Raw genomic sequence first — 9,994 nt, 5'->3', positions numbered from 1 at the left:
GCGATAGTAACTCAGATCATCATTCTGAGAGACAATGAAAAATTTAAACGTTTCCAACAAATAAATGAATCAACTTCTCTCAGTGTGTTGAACACATAGATTTATTTGGATATTCTACCATATGATGGCTGAAGCAGCAGCGAGTGTCCAGCGTGCGACACGGTAAACAGATCAACATTGTAAATGAAATTCTACAAAACTTCAGTGGAAAAAATAAATAAAATCATCATGCGATGCGATAAAGTAGCTTCTATTCCCTACAAACAACACCATTAAAAATGTGAATGTTCCACCTAATGGCAGAAACAAAACAAAAGGTAAGCAAGTACACAGATAGAGTACCTCAGGGATAACGTGTTTTTGTAGGCCAACCCGGAAGTTAGCGGCGCACGGGTTCCCTCGATCGAAAGCCTATGCATTTTTCCCATAGACTTGTCACAAAAAAAAAAAAAAAAAATGCAAAAAGTAAGCTCTGTGTTTAACAAAGGGTTATGGCACTCACACGTTTTGTGTTAACACAACATTTATACATTTTGAAGCCGTCAGATATACAGGTGCTGGTCATTAATTAGAATATCGTGGAAAAAGTTCATTTTTTTATTGTAAAATATTTTTTAAAATGAAACTTTCATATATTCTAGATTCCCTACATGTAAAGTAAAACATTTCAAAAGTTTTTTTTTTTTTAATTTTGATGATTAGAGCATACAGCTCATGAAAGTCCAAAATCCAGTATCTCAAAATATTAGAATATTTCCTAAGATCAATCAAAAAATGGATTTTCAAAACAGCAAAGTTCAAGTTCTTTAAAGTATGTTAATTTGTGCACTCAATACTTGGTCGGCAGCACATATTACAGCAAATGACTTGCTCCTAGCACAAATTACAGCATCAGTGAAGTGTGGCATGGAAGTGATCAGCCTGTGGCACTGCTGAGGCACTATTGAGCCTTCAGATCATCTGTATATTGTTGGATCGACTGTTTCTCATCTTTCTCTTGAAAATATCCCATAGATTCAGGTCAGGCATGTTGGCTGGCCAATAAAGCACAGTAATCATGTAATCAGTAATCATGGTCAGCAAACCACTTGGAAGTGGTTTTTGCACTGTGGGCAGGTGCTAAAGTCCTGCTGGAAAAGGAAATCAGCATCTCCATAAAGCTTGTCAGCAAATGGAAGCATAAAGTGCTCCAAAATCTCCTGGAAGATGGCTGCATTGACTTTGCACTTAATAAAACACAATGGACCAACACCAGCAGACATCACGGCCCCCCAAATCATTACTAACTTCAGAAACTTCACACTAGACTTCAAGCAGCTTGGATTCTGTGCCTCTCCAGTCTTCCTTCAGACTCTGGGACCATGATTTCAACATGAAATGCAAAATTTACTTTTATCTGAAAAGAGGACTTTCGACCTCTGTTCACTGTCCAGTTCTTTTTCTCCTTAGCCCAGGTAAGATGCTTCTGATGTTGTTTCTGTTTCAGAAGTGGCTTGGTAGTCCTTTTCCTGAAGATGTCTGAGTGTGGTGACTCTTGATGCGCTGACTCCGGCTTCATTTGACTCATTGTGAAGCTCTCCCAAGTGTTTGAATTGGCTTTACTTGACAGTATTCTCAAGCTTGCGGTCAACCCTGTTGCTTGTGCACCTTTGCCTACCCAATTTCTTCCTTCCAGTCAACTTTGCATTTAATAATATACCGCTCAGTAGTGTCAGCCGGGGCAAAACAAGACTTCAAAATGGGTGAATGTGTGGGTGAGCTTAAATAGTCCGGATAATGGGAATCAGGTGTGTGGGTAATTAAGACCAGATACGGGGTTATGGGAATTATAGTCCGTAATGAAGTTAGCACTCGGGTGAGGGAGCCCTCTGGTGGCGATCGGAGGGAGCCACAGGGGCCACGTTCGTGACAATACCTCTGATTCTCCTCCGTGGCCATGGGAAAGTGAATATTTACAATGACAACAATAAAACTTCAGTTACATTTAAACGTTTCCAACAAATCGACTTCTGTCAGCTTGTCAAACACATTTTTATTTTCCAGGTGAAAAAAGTCCACTTACATAATGTACTTAAACTGCTCTTTTTCACGCACTACTTTTGTACTTAATTTATTAAAAATTCTTCTTTAGTACTTCTTAAGATAATCTTAAGAACATCTAAGGCCGGGTTCACACCGCAAGCGGCAGCAGAGCAGAAGCAGCGTGTATTTTTTCGGCGCCCATGTTAACAGATGAGAGCGTTCACACCACACGCAGAGGCTGCGCGGCAGCACGGAGCAGGAGCAGAGCAGAAGCAGCAGTGCCGCAATCGTTTCGGCGCTGGGTCTATTTTTGCTGCGCTGCTAACGCTCAATTAAAGTGAAAGTACACCTTTGATGGACAAAATAAATATGATTTCACACCAAAAGTGCTCAAAATGCACAGAATAAGCATATCTAGTGTGTTTTAACAAGAATTGAAGCATGTCATGAAAGAAAATCAATATTAAAAAAATATTTATAGAAGATTTACTCATTTACACTTGTTTTTAATTATTCAGTTTGGGCTAAAGTATGGTATAGGCCTATTATAGAAAAAAACTAAACTAGCCAGAAAATATGATATATACATTTTAGTTATTACACAGACAGCAATATATAGCCTGACTACGTCAGACTTCCTACTTCCGCTCAATTTCATTTCGCTTCTGTACTCAGTCTGATACAGCGTCAGAGCTTTCTGTTTGCCACCGGTCTGGAAACAGCCGGACCAATCAACGAACAGAGGGCGGGCTGAGAGCCGTGACGTAGATGCTAAGCGCCGAGTTTTACATTGTAGGTTAGAGAAATCGAAAACCGAAACGACCGCGGAAATGGGAAACGAGACACGGGATGCAATTCGCTCTGTTATGGAGAACATTCAACTCTTTTTCAAACTGAAGCCAGAACAAGAAGAGTGTTTGATAAACATTTTAAATGGAGGTGATGTTGTGGCCCTACTCCCGACTGGTTTTGGGAAAAGTTTAACAGGGCTCTCAAGTTTTGGAGACAGGCAAGAGTGACAAGTTGTCATTGTTTGTGTCAAACAAGTTGTGAATTTGTTGTAACATTAAAACAGGAGATCATGACTTATTCTGTGCTCAAAGTGATGCTCAGAGCTCAAGTGGTTTCCTCTGTGGGTGAACGAGGATGATGGTGAACAATTCCAGGATATGCTTTTTTTTCATTGGTTGTTGCGTTAAATCTTACCCAGATACAATAGTGCTATTTTCTGATTGGCTATTGTGTAGCCTCTTTCTTTTTTTTTTTTTTTGATTGGCTGATAAGTGGCAGGTTCGAGACGCGCTTGATTCCTGCCCGGTTCCATAGAGAGAGCGGCGCGGCCAGATACATTTTGGGCGCTGCGGCATATTAAATATATGATAAATAGTTTTTCTGCGTGAGAAATACAATGTGTGGCGGGAGTGCGTGACAAAAGACCGAAATGAGTGACTGTCACGCTCAATGCGTGACACTTGAGAGCCCTGGTTTAATTTATCAATTGTTACCGTGTATGCGTAGATTTACTTCGCATAATCTGCAAAAGTTGTTTACAGCCATGTTCACTCCGGTATTTCGCTCGCATCATCATGTGTTTACAACAGGTTTACAGTGGAAGTTCAATCATAGATTTGAGTTCGATGCATGATGTCTGTGCTTCGATGCGGCTGTACAGGCGCATAACATACGTCATAACTAAACGTATCTGATTGGCTTACGGGTAACCAATGATTTTAAACTTCAGACAAGCGCCCCCTAGCGAGAGAGAAAACACTTCTCTATTATGCCATTCCAGACTCTGTCTACGAAGCAAAGTGAAGTAGCAGAGTCTGGTATTACCAGGCTAAGCAATATAGGCTCTTGCATACCCAAATCAAACCAGAGTTTGCTGTCTTTTTCGCCGAGTTTGCAGTCTTGTAAACATGTTCATGCGTCAGATGATGTAAAACACAAAGCTTACCTCATTCGTGTGCAGCAGTGGATGACACGAGGCTTTTATTTATTTATTTTTATTTATTTTACGTTTATATGTGAGTGTTGTACACCTTGCATGTTAACAAACTTTCAAGACTATCAAGTTTAACTATGACCAATTATAAAACCAAATTTATAGCTGTCTTTGTAAAGAAATGCTCACTTTATATGCAGCTTCGAGCCGCTGCTGTGATGCTGTACAAACGCTTCCAGTGTGAACACTCGCGCGTCTCTGCAGCTGCAGTTCACGCTCACGCGCTGCTAACGCGCTGCTTCCGCTCTGCTGCCGCTTGCGGTGTGAACCCGGCGTAAGTGTACTTAACTTGAGACACCATGAATATGAACTAAAATGTGCTAATGAAGTACATCCAGATTACATTCATACTACACACTTTCATACTATATGTCACAAATTACTTATTAAAAATAAGTAACTACTCGGAATACAAGCAATTTCAGAAATAGGTCATTGACTTATTTGTTCAAACAATTAATTAAAAAAACAGATTCATTCAGGAACAAACCAGTAATTGACTCATTCACTCAAGCAAATTTAAAAAAAAAATTGATTAATTTAGAAATTAAACAAGGGAGAAATTAAATCATTCACTCAAGTGAAAAACAATAATAAATTTAGGAGCTTACCACCACTGTCTTGCTTTGACTTTGTTTTTTGTTGGCAGAGCAAAAAAAGACAAATACTTGCAAAGTTGTATCTAAAATGTGCGTTATTCAATATTAAACACAATAGAAAAGACTACCGCAACTTCAGTTTCATGCTAATTTTTTTCTGAAGCAGTATCACAATCGCAATTGTGATCTTAAACTTCTCCGGAAGTAAAAGAGAGTTGCTCTATGACTATACCCACAAACCAGACCTGTGAGCACAGCAGAAGCAGAACACTGGGACTGATCCTTTCATGCTTGTTTAACACAGAAATGAAATGGATCAGTGCAGTAGAGAGTGATCTGGGTCAAACCAAACCTCTGCTCTAATCTGTTGGACGGAAGGTGGTTGTATACAGCCAAGCTTTCAGCGCACTATTGCCAGGGAAGAGACAGCAGCACTGAATGTGTAATGCCTGTTCTAGACTTGTTTTTCTTGTCCAGCATTATACTCTGTGACCTACACCATTGTCTTTAATGCTGCCTTTTAAGGCAGGAATACACCAAGCCAATGGTCAGCCGACTAAGTTTTCTCAGTGTGTTCCGCACCATCGGCTGAAGTTGGTCCTTGTTGGCATTTTTTCGGCCGATTCGAAATGTTGAATCGGCGTCGGAGCTCGTCGGTCCGTCGGGTCATCTGATCATTCTGATTGGCTGTTCAGATACTGCCACCTGCTGGTTCGGAAAGGCATTTCATCTCACACAGGCGCAGAACTGACGTGCTACTTGGCCGTCGGCTGTCTAGCGTTGGTTTGGTGTGTCAGGGCAACTTTGGACACAGACGCTGCCGACGGGAGCCAACCCCGCAGTCTGCTTTCGACGCCACTAGTTCGTCGGTGTCGGCTTGGTGCGTTCTGGCCTTTAGAGCAGCAATACTGATCAAAGGTTTAGTTCACCCAAAAATAAAAGTTCAGTCATTAATTAATACTCACCCTCATGTCGTTCCACACCCGTAAGACCTTCTACAGTGGTTCAACCTTAATGTTATGAAGCAACGAAAATTCTTTTTGTGCGCCAAAAAATAAAATAACGACTTTATTCAACAATATCAAGTGATGGGCGATTTCAAAACACTGCTTCATGAAGCTTTGAATCTTTTGTTTCGAATCAGTGCTTCAGAGCACGCATCAAACTGTCAAAGTCACGTGATTTCAGTAAACGACGCTTCATTACGTCATAAATGTTTCAAAACGTTTCGAAATTTCAATGGTTCACGTGACTTCAACGCTCCGAACCACTGATTCGAAACAAAAGATTTGTAAAGCTTCGAAGCTTCATGAAGCAGTGTTTTGATATCGCACATCACTAGATATTGTTGAATAAAGTCATTATTTTGTTTTGCCGCACAAAAAGTATTCTCGTCGCTTCATAACATTAAGGTTTAAACCACTGTAGTCACATGAACGGTTTTAAATACATCTTTAGTAGCTTTCTGGGCATTGATAGTGTCTTGCTGGCAATGCAGGCCTCACTGAGCTCTTTACACAAAACACAGCAAAATCTCCAGAGTTAAATCAACTCTGCTCAGAGTACATATGGTCCCTCTCTAAATAGTGTTAAAATAGCACTGAAGCAGAGTTAAAGTTAATGAGATAATTAAGCAATTAATAAGGCTGTGGCTGAAGTCAGTTGTAGTTCTTGTGTTTCTCTTTTCTTCAGTGATTCTGCTTGTTAACAGCAGGTGTTCATCACTAACACACAATCATTAATTAATTAATTGCTTAATTATCTCATTAACTTTAACTCTGCTTCAGTGTTACTTTAACACTATTTAGAGAGGGACCATATGTACTCTGAGCAGAGTTGATTTAACTCTGGGGATTTTACTGTGAAGACTCTTTACAGCAGTTTTTTTACAACCAGAATTTACAGCAGTGAGGATATAAGACTAACATGAGAAAGCAGGCATTTCTCTCAATCAAAATAGCAATACTAGATGAATCCAAGGCACATCTGACCTTTTTGTCTTTGATCTTAACCTTTTTAAATTAGGCGTAACGATTTTTGAAAAGTAAACTAAATCTGTTTAATCCATGTATGTAACTGCATACTGATACAATCATCTGGTCCCATAAAATGTACACAGCTCCCTCAGCCTATAAGACACTATAGTTTTATACTGCCACCCAGTGTTCTGATACATATATTACAACTTGACAAACACCATCTGACATGAATGTTTAAAGTTGCATGAATTACAAGATTAATGGCCACTCAAAGACGATTAAACAATTCTAAACAATACAATTAAAATATTATGGTCATAAGACACTCTAAAACATATACCACCGGTTTCACAGACAAGGCTTAAGCTAGTCCTAGACTAAAATGCACGTGTCAGCTGTTTTAACTGAAAGCAACTAATATTTTTTCTAGTGTGTATGTTCATAAAAACTACTTAAATACCCTAATTGAACTAAGGCCTAATCCTGGCATAGGCTAATCCCTGTCTGTGAAATCGGGCCATAGTCTTGTTTGGTGAACTGCTTGAGAAAATATATCAAATGATTGTTTTTTCCGAATGCAAATGCAGTTATATTAATGCACTAAAGCCATTACCTCAATTGCTATGAAACCATATAAAACATGCACAAAGTCTATAAGAACTCTGTCAATTATGATGAAAAGAAACAGCACTTATATTTGAATTAGAAAGTAGATGAAATTGCTAGAAAACTACAGTACTTGACTTGAATTTAAAAGCTCTGAGGCATTTTTGAACATCAGTTGAATCATTCATCTGCTGCAACCATTGTTTTACAGAGATACTTCAACTATTAGTCACTAAAGCACAATATATTTTATGTTTTCATGAGACTTTCTATTGAGTTGTTCCACATTATAATTTAATTAAAGGGTTATAAAACTGCAGTGTCAACATGACTGTTTCTGAAACCTGTCAGGATATTTAGGCAAATTATCAAAATTATTTTTTGTTTTGAGTCAGCTATACAGTAGGTTGTCTATTAGAAAAATAATATAAACATATACAGTACTTCAAACAATAAAAATGCTCAAGCAAAACTTTTAACCCAACAGCCAAATAACGCAAACACACAATGCTTATAATATATTCAGTTGGTGATTTATATTAAATGTCAAAATCCGTTTTAGCAACAAACAAGTTGCAACATGGGAATAGTGCACACAAATCTGCTCACATTTTAGAGGACTTGTAGTTGCTGGAGGTTCATGTTGGTAGAGGTTAAAAGAGCAGTTTTCCAGTGAAACAATATCTAAAAGTGTTTGCAGGGTATAATAAGGCAAAATTGCCACAGTCCCTGATTAAAAAAAGTTTTAAATGTATGCATCATCTGAATCAAACGTAGGTTGATGTAAGACGATACTGGTCTCAAGCTAAGTGTAAATAAGTGTTACAAGTAATAACCTCCAGCAACAATTACAGTTCACTGACCAAGAGGCTTTAAAAAAAAAAAAACATGGGACACAAATGCATAAGATCAAATTCATCTAAATACAGGTTCTCTCATTTGTGCAACTAAACAATTAATTCCATCTACAACATGAAAAACTATTATTATAAAAATACATATCTCATAGATTCAACAAACACAGTACTTCATGTATTATATGAGTGAGTAAATATGTATCCATTAAAAAGGCTGAGAGCTGTGATTTCAGTAACCCTCAATCAAATGCTCTTTTAAAATGTATAATTAAAAATCCATGATTACAAATCGGAACATGTCGATTTACTTTGTCATGCTACCCTGAAAAGAACACCTAAAAATCAGTCTATAGAAACAGAGCCCTTACATCACTATTATTACAATTAGTATTAGATTTTAGACTTTAAAATGATCATACAGACATTCTCACTCCTGTTTTGATAGCTGTAATTATATAAGGCATTGACACATGAACATACTGTAGCGTACCACAGCACTAAATGTTATCCTAGACAAAAACGTTACATGCGAGCTGCTGCTACTACACAGCAAAATGACATTTAGAAGCGCAGCTTGCTTGTAAAAACTCAGGAATTTGATTATCATTCAGATAATTATGTCTGGAATAATTATTTGCCTGGAAACTACTTTTGATGAACTTAGATTTTTTCATGTGGATTGCTTGAGGAATAATAGTAAGTGCATGACATTTGCAATAAACAGAAATGTAGTGTGTAACTGCAAACTTAATATTCTGCGTCAGTTTAAGACAATATGACATTCTTATTATTTCAAACATATTGAACTGATAAAAGATGAAAATAAACTCAATATTAAGTTTATTTAGGATAAACATGATCAAATTATAATACTGCCTGCTGCAAAATAAACAAAAGTTCTAGTGGTTTTTGTCTATTTCATGAAGAATAATAGTGCAAATAACGTAATTACATACAGTATTAATATGTAAACTAGGCTCTTCAAATCAACAATAAAATGTATACTGACAAAAAAAAAAAAAGTTTATATCTGTTTTTTTTTGTTAAGAAAATAGATGTGGAGTTGCAAGTTCCTGCAATTTTTTTAAGCACCTGTTCTTCCTCTACATCTTGCCAACTTGATAAATGAATGCTGTATTATGATATTTTGTTGAAATGATTTTAGATTTATAGTCTTTGGAATGAGCATTATAGAAAGGCTACACAAAATTATCTTGTGTGGAAAAAATGGCATAAGACTAACTGAACACCATTAATGTGCTTTTTATACAAATAAAAGTACTAGTATAAAAATGAAGGTAAATTGTGGAGTAGCCATAACTGACCGACACTGTCCAAAATAAAAAACAAAATATCATGTTTAAGCTTAAAAAGATTGAAATAGCTAATGACTAAATTTCCTTCACTGGAAAAAGTACTACTACTTAGTAGTATTACTACGGAAGAGGATTAGGGCCAAGCAATAATAAAAAATGAAACCATCTCGAGATTAAAGTTGTTAAATTTCGAGAAAAAACTTGTTAAATTTCGAGAAAAAAAGTCGAAATAAAATGTTGAGAATAAACTCGTTAAATTACAAGAAAAAACTCGTTAAATTTCGAGAAAAAAGTCGAGATAAAATGTTGACAAACTCATAATTTAATGAGTTTATTCTCAACATTTTATCTCGACTTTTTTCTCGAAATTTAACGAGTTTTTTCTCGTAATTTAAGGAGTTTATTCTCGTAATTTAACGAGTTTATTCTCGTAATTTAACGACTTTTTTCTCGTAATTTAATTACTTTATTCTCAACATTTTATCTCAACTTTTTTCTCGTAATTTAACAAGTTTATTCTCAACATTTTATCTCGACTTTTTTCTCAAAATTTAACGAGTTTTTTCTCATAATTTAACGAGTTTATTCTCGTAATTTAACGACTTTTTTC

This window comes from Megalobrama amblycephala, linkage group LG22, assembly GCF_018812025.1.
Source record: "Megalobrama amblycephala isolate DHTTF-2021 linkage group LG22, ASM1881202v1, whole genome shotgun sequence".
NCBI classification, from domain to species: domain Eukaryota; kingdom Metazoa; phylum Chordata; class Actinopteri; order Cypriniformes; family Xenocyprididae; genus Megalobrama; species Megalobrama amblycephala.
Note: the sequence above shows the minus strand (reverse complement) of the source record.